Below are 19,395 nucleotides of genomic sequence, written 5' to 3' on the forward strand. Positions count from 1 at the left end.
GGACACGCGGTGTCTCCTTTAGACCTCTCCCGAACTTTCCGGTTGGTGGTGGCTTTTTAGTTCCGTATTCCTTATCAGGATCTCCTATCATAAAACAACTCATGCAAATGGTTACTATGGTACCTGGCCAGGGTGGGCGGTTTCAATCAGAGTACTTCCCCCTAACACTTTAAAGCATAAGAGATGAGAGGAAAACCTAGTTTCTTGGCTGTGAAATTAAAAATTCACACACACACATGTATATTTCATGATAGAGATGAGAGAGGTAGGGGAGAAAAATCTTGAAAAGAACTCTTACTATTCAGGTAAGATCCCTTATCTCAGAGCAGTTTAACTCTCCCACCTCAAAGGGATTCAAATAAAGAATGAAGTATGGCTGCTTCCGTGAGCCACTTTCCTACCAAGATTACTAACATCCTGGCTTGCTCATTTTGAGTTCACAGACCTTAATTATGTAGCACACAGCATGAATCATCCTGTCTGTTCCTACAGAGAATACCAATTTGTCTTGCGGACAGTGCAGCAAAGCCACCACAAGAAAACAGGAGGGAGAAAGTACCATGGACCCTCCCCTGCCCACGAGGCAGGGCGCGTTTCCTCTCTGAGGTGATAATAACCTGTCCTGTGACCACCACTGGGAGTGCAGAGCTCTGACACGTGATGGGTTTTGTTTTGTTTTTCTTTATGTTTTTTTTTTGTCCTGCGTGGCATGTGGGATCTTAGTTCCTTGATCAGGGATCGAACCTGTGCCCCCTGCATTGGAAGCACCGGGTCCCAACTGCAGGACTATCAGGGAAGCCCCTAACACTTGATGGTTTTAATCATAGTCAATGGCCTTGCCATTGTATAAACCTGGACAAGTCATTCGCCCCTCAAGGCCCCCAGGCATCTCATTTTAGACAAAAGGGTGTTTTTTGTTTTTTGTTTTTTTAAAGTGGGAATTCACTGTTCCGTTAGAACAGGCTCCAGTGCAGCTGGCTTCTTTGTGCAGGAATGCCATTTACCCCACTACTTACTACATTGGGCTGTTGCCTTATCTGTTTATTGACATGGGAACCAAAGCAGAAGGAACACTTCACCCACCTGGAATTTAGTAGATCCCTCAGAGGCTCAGGGACAAAGCCAGGAAAAGCTATTCTCAGGAAGTGAACAAGTAAGACTCAAGAACTGTCACAGCCCCAGACCTTATACCCAAAACCTGTTCTCCTCAGTTAAGACAGACCAACAGTTTACTCACCCAGATCTCTGTGACATCCATGTCTCACTATCTAAAGCATGAGTTCTCTAAGTCAGGTTCAAACTTGAATTGATTGAGGCACTATAAAAGGAAGCAGGCATCCTCCGTCCCTGCAACTCTATTTGCTTTCAAAAAGTACAGTAAGTCCCCTACACAGGAATGAATTCCATTCTGAGAGCACATGTGTAAGTCCAGTTTGTCCGTAAATCCAACAAAGTTAGTCTGGGTACCTAACTAACACAATCGGCTATATAGTACTGTGCTGTGATGGGTTTATAATACTTTTTCACATAAATAATACATAAAAAACAAGCAGAAAAAGAAAACACTTTTAATCTTGTACAGAACCTTGAAAAGTACAGTAGTACAGTATAGCAGTTGGCGTACAGGGGCTGGTATCAAGTGAACAGGCAAGAAGAGTTACTTACTGGAGGAAAGAGAGAAGAGCTGAAAGACTGCCTGCAAGGGGAGTTGAGGGCAAGCTGCAGTTTCACTCACACCAGACATTTATGAAACACATATTAGCATCTTTGAAAGCTGACAACTTGAAGGTTCGCGTGTAGGAAACTTACTGTATAGTCATGCTGGACAGGAGATAATAGACAGCGCAGTACCCCTGCCATTCACATTCCCCTTGTCTGCCTCCCATGGCTCTCAGCTTCCTGGACCATCCTCCTCCTTGGCATCTTTTTGGTTCTTGCTTCCCCTCCGCACTTTGGCTCTGCACCTTAGGCTCCAACATTTGGTTAGCCCCCCCCCGAGTGAGGTTCAGTTAGTTTACCCTCTGCATTTTCAGTCACTCTGCTATTTTCCCTGAGTGTTCCCCAGATCCTGACTTCCAACCCTCACCCTCTGATGACCACGGGCTTCCTATGCCCTCCCTCTATGACAGAACGGCACTGGTCATCACCACAGGGCACTGTCATGGGCTGGAGGAGATTGAATAACCAGCCACAGTGAGGAGGGTGAGCACGGAACCTAACAAGAAGGGTAGAGAAAAACTACTAACAAAAGGAGGCATAACGAAAAGCCCAGGTTGTGGTGTACAGTGTGGGGTGTTTGAAATGCTACTGATTCTAAGCTCACACTGTTTGCATGTGACAGGCCAGTGATCGAGAGACAAGCTGTTGGGACGAGGAACAGTGATTTTATTGAAAAAGTGAGCAAACCACAAACATGGTGAACTCGCGTCCCAAAGAAGCATCTTGTGTGAGTTAGAATTCAGGCTCCTTTTATACTAAAAGGGGAGAGAATAAAGTCAAACATTTCCTGGTTTCCGTCTGCCTCCAAAGGCGATGTGTTAATTTCATCCTCCTCCTGGTCATTAACAGGTGGGCCTGGTCAAAGCTAAACAAAAGTATTGTAATGCTCATTACCTGAGAGGCGGGATTCAGAGATGGGCCCTTACATACAATAGAAGTTAAGCTTACAGGCAACATCCCTTTAGTGATTTACTTGTAGTGGAAGACAAAGGTTCTTCCCTACCACAGAAAGGACCCTGAAGAAATTGGGAGACCTGAGGTAGGTCACTGTTACACATTACATTATATTCTTCCTGTCTCGTCATTAGCCTCCTCATTTGTAACTGAAAAATCTAGTCAAGCTCTCAAGTCCTCTTTAATGCTGGCATTCAGTCATTCTAGCACCCATAGAAAGAATACGTTTCTGAGGATCTCACAGACATGATTTTATTGCAGCCCAGTGTGATAATTAATATTCATCATAATAACTCTGGGTCATCAGGAAAATGACATTATGCCCAATGTACTTTTAAGGAAGACCTCATAAAGTTTAATACGTTTTAGAATGATTTTCTGTCAGCATGTTAAATGGAAAAAGCGTATATTCTATTTGCTCCCACCCTGTTATGCTGAAAATATGCAGTCTAGGATGATGACACTTTTTAGGATTCTGTAGAGTGCAGCATAATATATCTACAGAGCACTTGATCAAGATAACTGCTTTATACTAAAGTGTTTACCAATAACAGGAAAGTTTTCCAGATCAAACAATTTAGATGGATTGCCATGGAGGCAGTCAGGTTTGCTTTACCATTAACACATATTGTAAGTTTCAACACATTAATTTCTTGTCATATTGTCTTTCCTCTACAAGATAGACCCATCTGGGTTGACCTTTTCTCTGACTAATTTACATATTGATTTTATCACTTACTTCAGGAAGGAGATTTTTCCTTTGATGACTTACACGGTTTTTTCCCTATCCTTTTTCACATTCTTCTCCCATTTAAGTCCTTACAGAATCTTGAGCAGAGCTCCCTGTGCTATACAGCAGGTCCTTGTTGGTTCTCTGTTTTAAACAGAGCAGTGTTCTGTTTGGATGTTGATATTCTTTGAAGTGTTTTGACTGTTGCTGCATTATTGACAGAAAAGCTTAAAATACTCAGATCACAGCTTAGAATGTTCACTCATTTGCCATCAAGTCATTAGTCTCTCAGTGCTGCGTGCTGGAAATGTTGCTTTGGAGTGACTGGTGTGAATGACTTGGTTCTTCGGTTTTTAAGTATTTCAGGGAGAGAGCCCTGCAGTCACGATGTTGTAGCCATGCATTCTGGGAAACAAACTCACTCAGAAGTACCATGCAGATAGCGGAGTGCAGTTTGTTACACCGGCAGGCCCAAGGCAGAGTCTCCTCTTAGCCAAGGACCCCGACCAGCATTTGTGAAAATCTTTTATACCTCATGTGCACGTGTCTGAACCCCCCACTCCAAATTCCTTGAGACTTGCATAAACCAAGGAAAATACAATCCCAATAACCCTATCATTCACGTGCTATGTGCTCATGTGCTCAAACAGTCAAACAGTTAGCCAATAATCAATAAACCCGAGGTTACACTCTGATAGATACAGAAAAATGTATGGCCTGTCTGGAGGAAGGCGTGATTAGTGTATGTTTTCTCTTAGGCGATGAGTAACCTAGATATGATCTTCAAGGTTCCCCTGTCTGGAGGGGGTCTTATCATTCTGTTGTTGTTTTCATAGGCACTAAACACAGAGTTCAGAGTCCATTGGAAAGGTGGCTGACCATGATCACCAGGAACAGGCTAAGATGGAGTCCAGGCCCTATGAATTCCTTCTTCAACTAGAGAGGAATTTGAGACAGTTTTTACCTTTCAAAGTTGTTCCTCTGGGCTTCTCTGCAAACTTACCCCTGCTCAGAGTCACAAGCTGTTACCTCTTCAACTGTGACCTGTGTTAATAACAATCTTTAGCTCTTAAATCTCTTTGCAAAAAACACTGAAGGATATTTTAGCTTTTTTTCTCAATCTTTAAGAATGCAGTCTCTCAAATAAAATATGGTGGTGATCGATGCATGAATTTGGGTTGTGGCTACCTGAATATTACAGAACCAGTGATTTTTCTATGGGCTCCCATAATATTTAAGGGCTCCCCTGGTGGTTCAGTGGTAAAGAATCCACTTGCTGATACAGGAGTTGCAGGTTTGATCCCTGGGTCAGGAAGATCCCCTGGAGAAGGAAATGGCAACCCATTCCAGTACTCTTGCCTCTGAAATGCTATGGACAGAGGAGCCTGTAAGACCCCAGTCCATAGGATCAAAAAAGAGTCAGACATGACTTAGCTGCTAAACTACAACAACAAAATTTTTAGTCTCAAGAGACCAAATATATGAGATTCTAAATTGGTCTCCAGATTTGTTCTCCGCACATAAGGAAACATGATACAATAGAAGCAAGAAGATATTCTTTTAGTATAAATAATTGGCGATGGTATTTTCCTTCCAGGAAAGGTGGAAGCAGCCTTTTCCTGCCAGCCAGAATATGCCCCTCTCTCAGCACTGTGTCACTTCAGCCAAGTCACTTAACCTTCATGGTCCTTAATTTTCCTGAGATGTAAAATGAGGTATAAACTTGGTGACCTCTGATAGACCATTGGGCTCTTTCACTCTCTGAATCGCTAGTGAGCCACAAGATGAAGGTCACTCTTCTTTTGCCAAATGTTGCTAATTGGATTGCAGGGGATCAGTGTAGAGTGATGGAGGTACCCTTAGGTAGTTATGGTAGTTACTGTTTAGTGCCTGGACAATTCTGCAAGGTCTTGAGGGTCTAGAAGCTGAAAGGTCCTTCAATCCATCTGAAAGAGCCTCAGGAGCTCAGTGGGACGGTTGGAGTATATGCAGTATTTAGTCAGAAGGTTTATTTTAAAAAGGGTCTGCCTAGTATTCTCAAAGGCTTCTGAGACTCCAGAAATATATTTGCATATATATTATTGATTTGAGTGTAAATTATCTCTTTGATTTTGTAAGGAGTACCTGTTCAGCTTTTTGAGGGCTTATTTGCTGTCCTATTTGCCTTGGTAAAAATGTACAAAACGTATTTAAAAAAAGCAATGGAATCAGGAAAAGGGGAACAAAGAACATATGTATTGCTCTACAATAGGAAATGTACAGTCAAAAGTATGATTTGAAAGAACATACTCCAAAATACTCCAGATGAGATTATATCATATGATCTTTAATTTTGAACAAGAGCATAAGATATTAATAATGTCTGCATTGGACTGGTAAAATTATAGGTGATTTCTATATTCTTTATTTTCACATTATTCAAAAAGCATGTATAATTTTTATAGACTAGAAAATTGAACGTATGGGGAATAGAACATTCCCTTAGGTTTTTTCTATGTACTTAAGGGTGTATTTTGTCCAAGTTGCATCACTGATGAGTGATGTGACCACTTTCTATTTTAGAATTAATAAAAAGCATTTTAAAACTTCAAAACATTGAGGATTCTATTTTGACTTAACAATAATAGATTACAAATATATTCCTGGACACCTTTTAAGCACTTTCACTTTCACTCTTCATGTTGACTCTTTTAACATCTTTATGGCAACATGACGTTAGAATCCCTCCAACTGGTAAGAGGCTTATTAGCAAGGAGAGCCTTCACTGTGCCCCTCCAGTCTCCTAGATTGCTCATTTCGGGACATATACTCTGGCCAAATGCTATCAGTTGTATTTTACTCTATCCAATAAACAATTCTAGTTTCAATGAAACAAATTGACTGATATCTCAGTCATTTCTTCTGAAGTTTACTGCCCCGATTGCTTAAACTACAAGCCATTTTTGCACCCATACTAGGTCTAACATCTATTGTTGCTTTCACGGGCAAGATTGGATAGTATGTGACAGAGAATGTAACTGAAGGTAGAGGAGGCTTCCTGTGAGCTTCCCCGCAGCCAGGGCTGGAGTTCCGCAGTGCACATGTGTTATCTTCTTCGCCTGTTTCTCTGTGGCTGTCACTGAGACGAGTTGAGCGTTTCATCTCTGCATCCATCTCTCAGCGACGGTGAGTGAGTTACTCCGTCACCTCCTTTGTGCCTTGGTTACTTTCTCTTTAGAGAAGAGTAGTGGGGAGGATATATTACCTACCCCCTAGGGCTGATGAGAGCATTTATGCACATTCCCACTATAAAGCCTTCAGGACATGGCATTTCTTTGGCACCGAAGAAGTACTCAGCTATTAGCTATTACCATTATTATTGTTGTAAAAAGTTGAGCTATAAATACATCAAATCTTCACCTTATAGGTGCTGCCTCCTTGATATATTGCATTATTTTTTTAAAGGTTTTTATTAAATTTGTTGCAGCATTGCTTCAGTTTTATGCCTAGGTTTTTTGGCCATGAGGCATGTGGGAATCTTAGTTCCTCGACCAGTGATTGAAGCGGCACCCCTGCATTGGAATGTGAAGTCTTAACCCCGGGATTACCAAGGAGTCCCCAATGTGTTGCATTCTAATCGTGAAAACCCATAACTCTTTGGGCATGAACGTAGATACATTTATATAAACCATTTTTTCCTACACACCTATATTCAGGGGCTCTCAGATTCATATTAAAGAATTCCGTAAATAGGATATGTAACTGAAAAAGTACAACCGCCAGAATGTAACCATAAAACCCACTGGACTTTGTTTTCCACCGTCCATGTAAAATATATTCAGTAGGAGAAGTGTTTCCTCCATTACTGGATGAAACTTTCAACAAGTTTATTACTCTTGGATAATAAGAAGTCCTAGGATCACTTTATACAAAAAAATACAGTCTCGATTCAGAAACTAGGTTGTCTAGTCTATTATATTAGTCCACACTCAATCTTTATTTGGTCCCTCCTCCAGCTGAGGCACAGTTTTGGAGGGTCACCTACCTGCAGGAATTGATCAGTCCCTTCCATCTTCATGCCAGCCCCTTCTTCCCTCCTTCCCTCCCTGATGTTGCTTCCAACCCTACCAGAGTCAAAACAGGACGAGATGGGGAGGGAGCATCAGGGCATGGAGATCGTTCTTTCTTTTTAAAAATTAATTAAACTTTCAACTGAAGGGTGATTGCTTTATAAGGTTGTGTTAGTTTCTGCTGTACCACAATATGAATCAACTGTAAGTATATATCCCCTTCCTCTTGCCCTTCCATTCCCCGACTCATCACACCCCTCTAAGTCATCACAGAGCACTGGGATGATGGGCTCCCTATGTCACACAGCAGCTTCCCACTAGCTGAGTGTTACCCGTGGTAGCATGTATATGTCAACACGACTCTCCCAATTCGCGCCCCGCCCCCACCTGCCCCTTCGTGTCCGCATGTCTATTTGTGTGTGCATCTCTATTCCTGTACTGCACGTAGGTTCATCAGAATCATCTTTCTAGTTTGTATATATATGTTAATGTATGATATTTGTTTTTCTCTTTCTGACTTTCTTCACTCAGTGTGACAGACCTTAGGTTCATCCGCATCACTACAGATGACCCAATTTTGTTCCCTTTGATGGCTTAATAATATAGGTACCATATCTTCTTTATCCATTCATCTGTCCATGGACATCTAGGTCGCTTCCATATCCTGGCTGCTGTAAGTTGTACCATGATGAACACTGGAGTACATGTGTCTTTTTGAATTATGCTTTTCTTAAAGGTACATGCCCAGTAGTGGGGTTGCTGAGTCATATGATAGTTGTATTGTTAGTTTTTTAAAGAATCTCCAGGCTCTTCTCCATAGTGGCTGTATCAATTTTTTTTTTTCCCATCAGCAATGCAAGAGGGTTCCCTTTTCTCCCCATCTTCCCATGGAGACCATTCTTTTTTGAGTGACAGCATCACAGCTTACTTTGTTATTTTTTGTCTTCACAGGAGGGGTTACAAAATTTTTTCTTCCATGGACACTTCTGTAGATTCTTTAGAAGGTTCCCTCTGATAGCAGTGTCACTGACTTGGAGAAAGGGTTCCATCCATCCAGCTGGTGAAACCACTCTGCCTGTGGTAACTCTGCTGCGTGGCCTCTTTTATTCTCTTTCCCCTGCCTTTTTGTTCTTGAAGCAATAGTCCTTCTTGGCCAGCTCTTCCACATCTGATTCACAAAAAACACCCACAGATTTGTTCTGATGAGTTCTCTGTTCAGAGAACTAGGGTGATTCCAACCCATCAGTAACACCCGTGATTATGCTGCCAGAGCAGTTATTCATTCCATCTCTCTCTCCTTAGAGTTTTCAGGAAGAAGTCAGACCCTGGTCCAGCATGCTCCCCCAACACCCAGCACAAATAACCTGCAGCAGTCACACTTTGCAGGGTTCCCAGGTGTCCGAGGAGCCTGGCAGACTGAAGTCCATTGGGTGGCAGAGTCAGACACAACTGAAGTGACTCAGCACACACACACACACAGGCAAACGTTACGCTTTCTGAGCAACCCCCTTGAAGAGCCGCTCCCTAGGTTTCAGTTACAGGGTGCAATTTTCTCCAAAGAAAACTTCCACGCAGACTTTTCTTCTTCTCCATATTAGACCTTTGTGTAGAATGGGGGCATCCATAGCCTTGTGGCTGGCTCTTGGGGGTCTTTTCTGAGGTTCCCCCTGGTGGACACATCTGCACTTACGTCGATGCCTTTTATCTTGAGCGTCTGTTGTCTCAGTGCGGGAGAGTTTCTTTCTGGAACAGATAAGACTTTTTCCTATAGTTTTAAAATAGTTCAGAAATGTTTCGGTAATTTTATCCAACATGAAATTATTGAAACATTTGCTAAGGCCACAGAAAAACCTATGCATTTTAAAGTTTGGGTAATGTTTGAAGATCTAAAGAGGAAAAAGTGCTCAGCAATGAACAGCAAACATTCCTGAGCATCATTGGGAGCTTTTTTTAAATTATTATTCTTTTAATGCTGACTCTACAATTCAATTCTAAAATTAAGAAAAAAGAACACATTACAATGAAGTAAAGTGACCTTTTTAGCTACATAGCTTGAAGTTTCACTAATGGATTTAGCTCCATCAGAAAGAAAGGTTCCATTTTATTTTCTGCTTATCATCCACAAATGTAATAGATTATAATGCTAAAGGGGAATTAATCGTGTGACAGTGGAAATAGTTTGCATAAAATTCATTTACTTGAAAATTACTCATATTTACCAGATTTGCAGTTTGCTAAAGAAGTGGTATGGTACCAGCAGAGTTAAACCATAGAACAAAGTGCACCACTAAGCTTATGGGTGTCCAGTTCCAATGAATATAATTTTTTAGCCCCAAGAACTATGATATTTCCAGAGGGATTTTTTCACTCTCGATTGTTAGAAAGATACTGTTTTTGAGCATGTAAATATGCATTTCTCTCCTCTCTCTGAACATCTGCTACCTTTATTTTATTATACAATCAAACCAATTGATGCTCATTTTGAACAAGGAAAATTTACAGTGTTTATACGGTGTAAAAGACTTATTCATGCAGTGAGTTTTCATTGGGATACACAGCATCTTATTTTGTCTTGCTGAGTTATGCGTGTTACAAGAATACAATCTAGTTATTATTGATCTGGCAAAATGACTTCATTGGTTTACAATATCCCCAACTCAAGACGGAAATAAGCTTCATATGCAATTTGTTATTTAAAAAAAGTATCCAAGAGCTGTGGATCTGGAAGTCAAGAATCCTAAGAAGAGAACAGTATTTCATAAAATTAACTCTTTAATATTTGACTCCATAGTCCTGATTTGTGTTTCAGATGCCATCCTAAAAAAATGCTTCAGTGTATTAATTGAGAGCAAGGAAGATTAAAGATGGGCAGACATTTAAATTTTATATCAGAGATGAGGTTCAAATAATCTGCTCATTTTTCTTATAGTTTTCAAATATGAAAATGAGATGATTTATTCATTTTGATAAATAGGACTGTGTATTGTCTCACGGAGAAGGAAGGTTTTCATTATTCTTTCAGTCAAGATCTAATCAGGAGATGGAAACCACACATTAATTTGAACAGAGAAAGTTTAGTGTAAGGAATGATCAATTGCAAGGGAGAATTGGAATAACTAATAATTTGAGAATAGTGCGGACTTCCCTGATGAGACAATGGCTAAGACTCTAGATCCAAACACGGGGACCTGGGATCAATCCCTAGTCAGGGAACGAGATCCTGTATGCCAGCAACTAACATTTCACATGCTGCAACAAATGAACATCCTGCAGGCTGCAACTAAAATCCTGTGCAGCCAAAATGAATAAAAAAATGTTTTTTAAAAAAGAATAATGGACAGAAGGAATAGTCACTTTTTCCAGGGCTGAGACAGAGCCCTCAGCAAGAGTTTCCTCCCTCCTGCCTTCAAACCTGAGATTCAGACCTCCATGGAGAGGGCAAAACCAGATCTTTACAGGACAGTAGAGAAATTGATGAGGTTCCTTGCTGGCAGAACTGCCCAGACATGTGCCCTCTGGAACTTGTGGGAAATTTACTTTCCCTATCGGAAGGTGGATCCCCAGAGGCACTCTGCTACAGAACAGCCTGAGAGTTCTGCCAGGTTAAGCTGCTGGGGTGAGTGGTGCTGGCCATCTTGATCTTCAGGAGCTGGATGCAGTTGTCATGGCAACACCTCACCAGACAAGAGATGTCTCTAAGCCAACCTATTAAATATATTATAATCCCGATATCCATCTCATTCTTAATTCTTCTCCTTAACGAAAAATTCTAGTTTTTCAGCATTCCTCTAAAATCTGACCCACTGAAGCAAGCAAAGTACTCCACATAGTGATCTTGTCAAATTATTTAAACTCAATTTTCTCCCCCTAAAGTAAATTTGTATGTATATATGTATTTATCTTAATGAATTTATATATATATAATATATATATGCACCTTATATAAATTTATGTACTTTATATATATATGCTCAGTCACTCTGTTGTGTCCAGCTCTGTGGGAACCACTGGACTATAGCCTGCAAAATTCCTCTGTTCATGGGATTTCTCAAGCAAGACTACTAGAGTGGATTGCTATTTCCTTCCCTAGGGGATATTCCTCACCTAGGGATAGAACCCACATTTGCTGTGTCTTCCGCATTGCACGTGACTTTATACGTGTTTATAAATGTATACATATATATTTTCTAAGGAGAGAAAATTGAGGTGTTCTGGCCACAAAGCCAATATATATGACAGTGTGTGTCCCTTCTTTACACACACACACACACACAGATATATAATACACACATGTGGGTAAAAAGGAAACATACACTCTTAGACACATATCCACATTTGTACACAAGGACATACACATACCTTGTTGTTCAGCTGCTGAGTCGTGTCTGACTCTTTGCAACCCTATGGACTGCAGCATGCTAGGCTTCCCTGTGCTTTACCATCTCCTGGAGTTTGCTCAAACAGGTCCATTGAGTTGATGATGCCATCCAACCATCTCATCCTGTGTCGTCCCCTTCTCCTCCTGCCTTCAATCTTTCCCAGCATCAGGGTCTTTTCCAATGAGTCGACTCTCCATATCAAGTAGCCGAAGTATTGGAGCTTCAGCATCAGTGTCTTTTCCAATGAGTTGACTCTCCATGTCAAGTAGCCGAAGTATTGGAGCTTCAGCATCAGTTCTTCCAATGAATATTTCCTTTAGGATTACCTGGTTTGATCTCCTTGCTGCCCAAGGGACTCTCAAGTCTTTTCCAACATCACAGTTCAAAAGCATCAACTCTTTGGCACTCAGCCTTCTTTATGGACCAACTCTCACATCCATACGTGACTACTGGAAAAACCATAGCTTTGACTATATGGACCTTTGTAAGCAAAGTGATGTCTCTGTTTTTTAATAGCTGTCTAAGTTGGTCATAGCTTTTCTTCCAAGGAGCAAGTGTCTTTTAATTTCATGACTGCATTCACCATCTGCAGTGATTTTGGAGCCCCCCAAAATAAAGTCTGTCACTGTTTCCCCATCTATTTGCCATGAAGTGACGGGACCGGATGCCATGATCTTAAGTTTTCTGAATGTTGAATTATAAGCCAGCCTTTCACTCTCCTCTTTCACCTTCATCAAAAGTCTTATTTCCTATTCACTTTCTGCCATTAGGGTGGTATCATCTGCATATCTGAGTTGTTAACACATATCTTATGGTACATTAAATAGAATGATGCATATAAAGCACTAAATATCACCTCTAGCATACAAAGATATTCAACACATTATCTGTTACTTTTTTTTTTAAATCAAGGAAAACTTCCTGTAGACACAGATTGCCTCAGACTTCACCTAGATGACAGGAGTATGTCTACGCCCAGACTGCAGTTGAACCCTACAATAGTTGCAGAAAGCAGACAAAGGAGTGGGAGCTCAAGCTTGGAAGTTAGAAAATCTAGTAGCGCGATTGCTGGGTTTTTCAACTCAGGTTCAGAGTCTGCACACATGTGAGGCTCCTGCCATGAGAAGTTTGCTCAGGGCCACCCTATCCAGTCTCCATGAGAAGTTATCGTTGAGTCACACAAACTTGACCCCACTATTTGGAAATGAAATAGGCTAGGCTCAAGAAATAAAAGGCAAATCTCTTTTGGGGGGTTGGATTTTCACTTTTTAGGATCTCCACTTCCATTTCTGCCCAAGACATTCAGGACAAAATGTGATGTCATCATACAATGTCTTTTCTGATCCTGAATTGATTAAATAGTCCTGGACAGTTTTTATTCCATCCTATCCAACTGGATGTGCTTTGATCCCAGGATTATCCAGAATTCCCTTCTTGGCTACTTGATGGATATAAGTACAATGGACCATTTAAAAGGCTTTCCTGGTGGCTCAGAAGTTAGAGTCCACTTGCAATGCGGGAGATCTGGGTTCAATCCCTGGGTAGGAAGATCCCCTGGAGAAGGGAATGATAGCCCACTCCAGGATTCTTGCCTGGAAAATTCCATGGACAGAGGACCCTGGCAGGCTGCAGTCCGTGGGGTTGCATAATCGGACATGACTGAGCGACTAACATACACATGCGTGCTCACTGGATGTCAGTACAAGAGACCAGTTGAAAGTAGAGGGCAGTGTTCTCCTTGCCTTCAGTTGGAGGATCTAAATTCTACTGGTCACGAAATCTAGCGATGTGAACAAGTAATGTTATTTTCTTATGCTTATCGGTTTGGAACCTCTCTTCTGCCTCATGGCAGCAAACATGCTCCTTCTCATGCCAAGTCGCCCCATTTGTGTCCGACTCTTTGTGACCCCATGGACTATACCCCAACAGGCTCCTCTGCCAATGGGATTCTCCAGGCAAGTGTACTGGAGTGGCTTGGCACTTCCTTCTGCACGGAATCTTCTCAACCCAGGGATTGAACCTGAGGCTCTTACGTCTCCTGCACTGGCCGGTGGGTTCTTTACCTCTAGCGCCACTTTCACTGATCCTTGTCCGTTCCATATAAACTCCATTTTAGTTTGAACTCAATCAGTTCCTAGTCATTCTCCACCCTTTTTCCCTCCACTCTATGCAGTACTTATGTCCTAGAGGACTTTTATCACATTTTGGAACATAAGCTGGGGGCCGTGGAGACCTGTGTCTCATTTATCCTCTGACCTGACCATGCACACAGTTATCTGACCCTCAGTGGCAAGCTTCATTATGGCATCTCCTGATATTTTGCTGCCTGATGAGAACAATATGACCCAATATCATTTTCTGCTGCAATATCCATTGTCCTGATCCTAAAGCCCTTTATAGATTCATTAACACTCTCTCTTTCTCTCTCTCCTTCCTTCTCTCTCTTTCCTTTCCTCCCTCTTAAGATCTGTGTTATTCTAGGGACACAAAATATTTGGCTATTCTTCTATACCATTCTCTGATGTGGGAAGCTTTTGTGTTGAGACATTCCCATATAACTTTGTTCCTGAATATTCCTAAGAATCTCCTCCACCCTCTGAAGCATATGGCCAGTACAGTGGTGTATCTTCATGCCCTGATACACCCAAGGATTTCAAATAAGATACTGGACACAGATTTCCTCTGTATTCAATTTCCCTAACATATCTGGAGCAAAAAGAAAAAAAAAGGGGGGGGGGCAAAATCAAGGGCTTTTATTTATTTCCATAAAGCATATCTTGTTTGTTTTCCAAACTCTTTGGGGTTTTTTGGTCAGATAAGTAATTTTTTAAAAACACACATAAATTCAAGCAATTTTATACCTTTTGTTTTGTTTTGTCATAAAAATTCCTCTCTAGGCAAGATAAATCTCTAAGCCAATCTATTAAATATATTATAACCCCTATGTCCCTTGCACTCTTAATTCTTCTTTTGATCACAGATTCTAATTTTTCAGCATTCCTCTAAAATCTGTCCCTCTGAACCAAACCAAATGATCCAGATATAGTTGGGGAGAATTAAGTGAGACTAACAGCCCATGAATTGGAGAGTGCACATTTATTAATATAGCCTAATACTGCGTTCATGTCAGCAGCTGCCTCAAATATTGGCTCATTAAAATCTTAGAGAACTAACACCTGTACATTTTTTCCCCATATAAGTTGCTTTCTTGTTCATACATATGCTACTGAGTATCAGAACCAAAGCTTAGATCAGAATATTAATTAAGTTGTCTACCATGATAGCTTTTAAAATCTTTGGAAAACATGACTCAAGTCTTTTAGTACATTTTCTGATTCATATATATAACTTCGTGTTACCTGTAAATTTAAGAAACTTTTTCTCTACCCGTATGTGTGTGTATTAGTTGCTCACTCATGTCTGACTCTTTGTGACCCCATAGGCTGTAGCCCACCAGGCTCCTCTGTCCATGGAATTCTCCATGCAAGAATACTGGAATGGGTTGCAAATCCCTTCTCCAGGGGATCTTCCTGACCCAGGAATTGAACCTGGGTCTCCCACGTTGCAGACAGATTCTTTACCATCTGAGTCACCAGGGAAACGCCTTATCCTCTATATTTGTATTCAAATCATTGATGAAACAGGCCCAACCCAGGTGTTGCATAGACGCTAAAAGCTCAATATTTCCCAAATGATGTTCTAATTCAGAAGATACTGTTTGGTGCTCTAAGAAGCAAGAATTTCACAATCATTTGCTTTATTGTAGATTCACATAACACATTAGATTTTAAAAAATTGAGGCATCTACTAGTATAAAGTAAATATTTAAATTTTCATTTATTAAGAACTCAAGTGTATTTTGATGAGGAATGGTATCTTCCTCAGCACATCCACATATTCTGTAGTCTTTCTCCCCAGCTTTTTAGCAATATCATTTTTATTAGTGTTCAGGTGGCCAATCTTTTCAAGTCTAGCAGCACATACTTATGTTAATTTGATACTGAAGTTAAAAGCTGTGCTTGAAACAGTTATGGTGAGGCCACTGGCTTTAGCAAATAACCTCCCAAATCCTTGTGTCTTAAAACAGTAAAAGAGTATTGCTTGCTTATGTCACTGTCTAATGGATGGTGAGGACTCTATTCCACACAGTCATTCAGGGATACTGTCACCTTCAATCTGAATGCCCCTATCCTCACCCCATGGCCTTACAGGTCATTTCAGAAGGAGACAAGATTATGGAGAAGGCCCACGGGATACATAGCCACCTTAGCCCAAAGATTGCTCATCTTCCATCCTCTTGGCCAAAACTTGTCATGATGCTGACCTAAACAAAAGAGGACCCAGAAATGTCACCGCTACCTGGGCACTGCTTCCCATCCACAACTCTGTACTATGAAAGGAAAGAATACCTTTGGGATAATCACCTAGTCATTTATACTCTAATAAAGAGAAGCGAAAAGCCAAGGAGAAAAGGAAAGATATAAGCATCTGAATACAGAGTTCCAAAGAACAGCAAGAAGAGATAAGAAAGCCTTCTTCAGTGATCAATGCAAAGAAATAGAGGAAAACAACAGAATGGGAAAGACTGGAGATCTCTTCAAGAAAATTAGAGATACCAAGGGAACATTTCATGCAAAGATGGGCTCGATAAAGGACAGAAATGGTATGGATCTAACAGAAGCAGAAGATATTAAGAAGAGGTGGCAAGAATACACAGAAGAACTGTACAAAAAGGATCTTCATGACCCGGATAATGACGATGGTGTGATCACTCGTCTAGAACCAGACATCTTGGAATGTGAAGTCAAGTGGGCCTTAGAAAGCATCACTACAAACAAAGGTAGTGGAGGTGATGGAATTCCAGTTGAGCTATTTCAAATCTTGAAAGATGATGCTGTGAAAGTGCTGCACTCAATATGCCAGCAAATTTGGAAACCTCAGCAGTGGCCACAGGACTGGAAAAGGTCAGTTTTCATTCCAATCCCAAAGAAAGGCAATGCCAAAGAATGCTCAAACTACCGCACAATTGCACTCATCTCACATGCTAGTAAAGTAATGCTCCAATTCTCCAAGCTAGGCTTCAGCAATACATGAACCATGAACTTCCTGATGTTCAAGCTGGTTTTAGAAAAGGCAGAGGAACCAGAGATCAAATTGCCAACATCTGCTGGATCATGGAAAAGGAAAGAGAGTTCCAGAAAAACATCTATTTCTGCTTTATTGACTATGCCAAAGCCTTTGACTGTGTGGATCACAATAAACTGTGGAAAATCCTGAAAGAGATGGGAATACCAGACCACCTGACCTGCCTCTTGAGAAATCTGTATGCAGGTCAGGAAGCAACAGTTAGAACTGGACATGGAGCAACAGACTGGTTCCAAATAGGAAAAGGAGTACATCAAGGCTGTATATTGTCACCCTGCTTATTTAACTTCTATGCAGAGGACATCATGAGAAACCCTGGGCTGGAAGAAACACAAGCTGGAATCAAGATTGCCGGGAGAAATATCAATAACCTCAGATATGCAGATTACACCACCCTTATGGCAGAAAGTGAAGAGGAAATAAAAAGCCTCTTGATGAAAGTGAAAGAGGAGAGTGGAAAAGTTGGCTTAAAGGTCAACATTCAGAAAACTAAGATCATGGCATCCGGTCCCAGCACTGCATGGGAAATAGATGGGGAAACAGTGGAAACAGTGTCAGACTTTATTTTGAGGGGCTCCAAAATCACTGCAGATGGTGACTGCAGGCATGAAATTAAAAGACGCTTACTCCTTGGAAGAAAAGTTATGGCCAACCTAGATAGTATATTCAAAAGCAGAGACATTACTTTGCTGACTAAGGTCCGTCTAGTCAAGGATGTGGTTTTTCCAGTAGTCATGTATGGATGTGAGTGTTGGACTGTGAAGAAGGCTGAGCACTGAAGAATTGATGCTTTTGAACTGTGGTGTTGGAGAAGACTCTTGAGAGTCCCCTGGACTGCAAGGAGATCCAACCAGTCCATTCTGAAGGAGATCAGCCCTGGGATTTCTTTGGAAGGAATGATGCTAAAGCTGAAACTCCAGTACTTTGGCCACCTCATGCGAAGAGTTGACTCATTGGAAAAGACTCTGATGCTGGGAGGAATTGGGGGCAGGAGGAGAAGGGGATGACAGAGGATGGGATGGCTGGATGGCATCACTGACTCCATGGATGTGAGTCTGAGTGAAGTCCGGGAGATGGTGATGGACAGGGAGGCCTGGCGTGCTACAATTCGTGGGGTTGCAAAGAGTCAGACACGACTGAGCAACTGAACTGAACTGAACTGAAAGAAGAATTTGTTTATGTTTTTTTTTCTGTTGTTATTTTTGCAACAGAACTCTAGCTAGGAAGAGAATTGCACTTAGAAGAAAAATTTGGATAACTCTTCAAGGCAAAGAGTAGAATGTCAGGCTCATGCTAAAAACAAAATAAAAAGCAAAACTCCAAAACCCCCACCAGAATTGTAAAGATATTCTTTTGTTTTGCTGATTATTGAGACAGAATTTGCTTTCTTAGCTTGGGGCTGGGAGCTGGGACAGCTGAATTATCTTGATTGATAGAGAAGATGAGAGAAGACTGACATTCCAAGAGGACCTTTAGGTATTAGAGGAATAAGGAGGTCTGATAAAGACTGAAGGGAGGACAAGGAAGAAAAACACCAGGGGAGGGCAAGAAGGCAGGAAGCTTTTGAAAATTAGAAAAGTCTTGGGCAAATGGAGGGTAATGGAGTGAGAATAGGGGTAGAGAGAATGAGAGAGAGATTTTTGGAGAATCTGAAACAATGCTTAGATACGTGTTTGGCATAAGAGAAAAATAATACAGGACAAAAAGAGGCATTTGTATCAACCTTACACTCTGTAAAGAGAATTTCAATGTCATTAAACATGCTTACAGAGTACACATTATTTTTTCCTACATAATGGCATTTTATCATTAGAGTTCAGTGCAAGAAACAAAACAACTCTGGCTACTTTAGGCAAAATGGATTTGACACAAAGATCAGTGCTTAGAAAATCTTTAACAGGCCGCTGGCATGAAAGTCAGGCACCCACCTGGTGCCTTTGGCATCAGACTTTCACACCACCACAGCTCCAGAGGTCAGGAGCTGCTGCTGCCATAGCCACGCTGCTGCCAAAGCCTCCCTATGCCCCCCGTCCAGGGAGGAACTTGGAGTCGAGTGGCTGCTGACACCCACGTGTGCAGGAGCCCGTCTGCCCCTTGCACTGTCGCCGTCTTCCTCACATTCCCCAACTCTCAGGACGAGACGTCTCCTTGGCAGAAGTGAAACTGCATCCCGGAACATCAGAGCCAAAGGCGTGGAGAAAGTTAGAGTTTTGCCTTCTTTGTTCAGTAATTCTGACAAGAAGCATAACATAGGCAGGTGATGAAAGGCGACCCAGAGTCGAGCACAGATGTTTTATTTCCATAGTCAATGCTTTTTCCCCCCTGGAATCAGTCATTTCATTAAAAGCTCCGTAATGTATTTTCCTTCTGTATATTATTCTACTGTTTCTAAAAGCTATCTAAAATGTCCTGTCATAAA

Source organism: Capricornis sumatraensis, chromosome 17, assembly GCF_032405125.1.
Source record: "Capricornis sumatraensis isolate serow.1 chromosome 17, serow.2, whole genome shotgun sequence".
Lineage (NCBI taxonomy): Eukaryota > Metazoa > Chordata > Mammalia > Artiodactyla > Bovidae > Capricornis > Capricornis sumatraensis.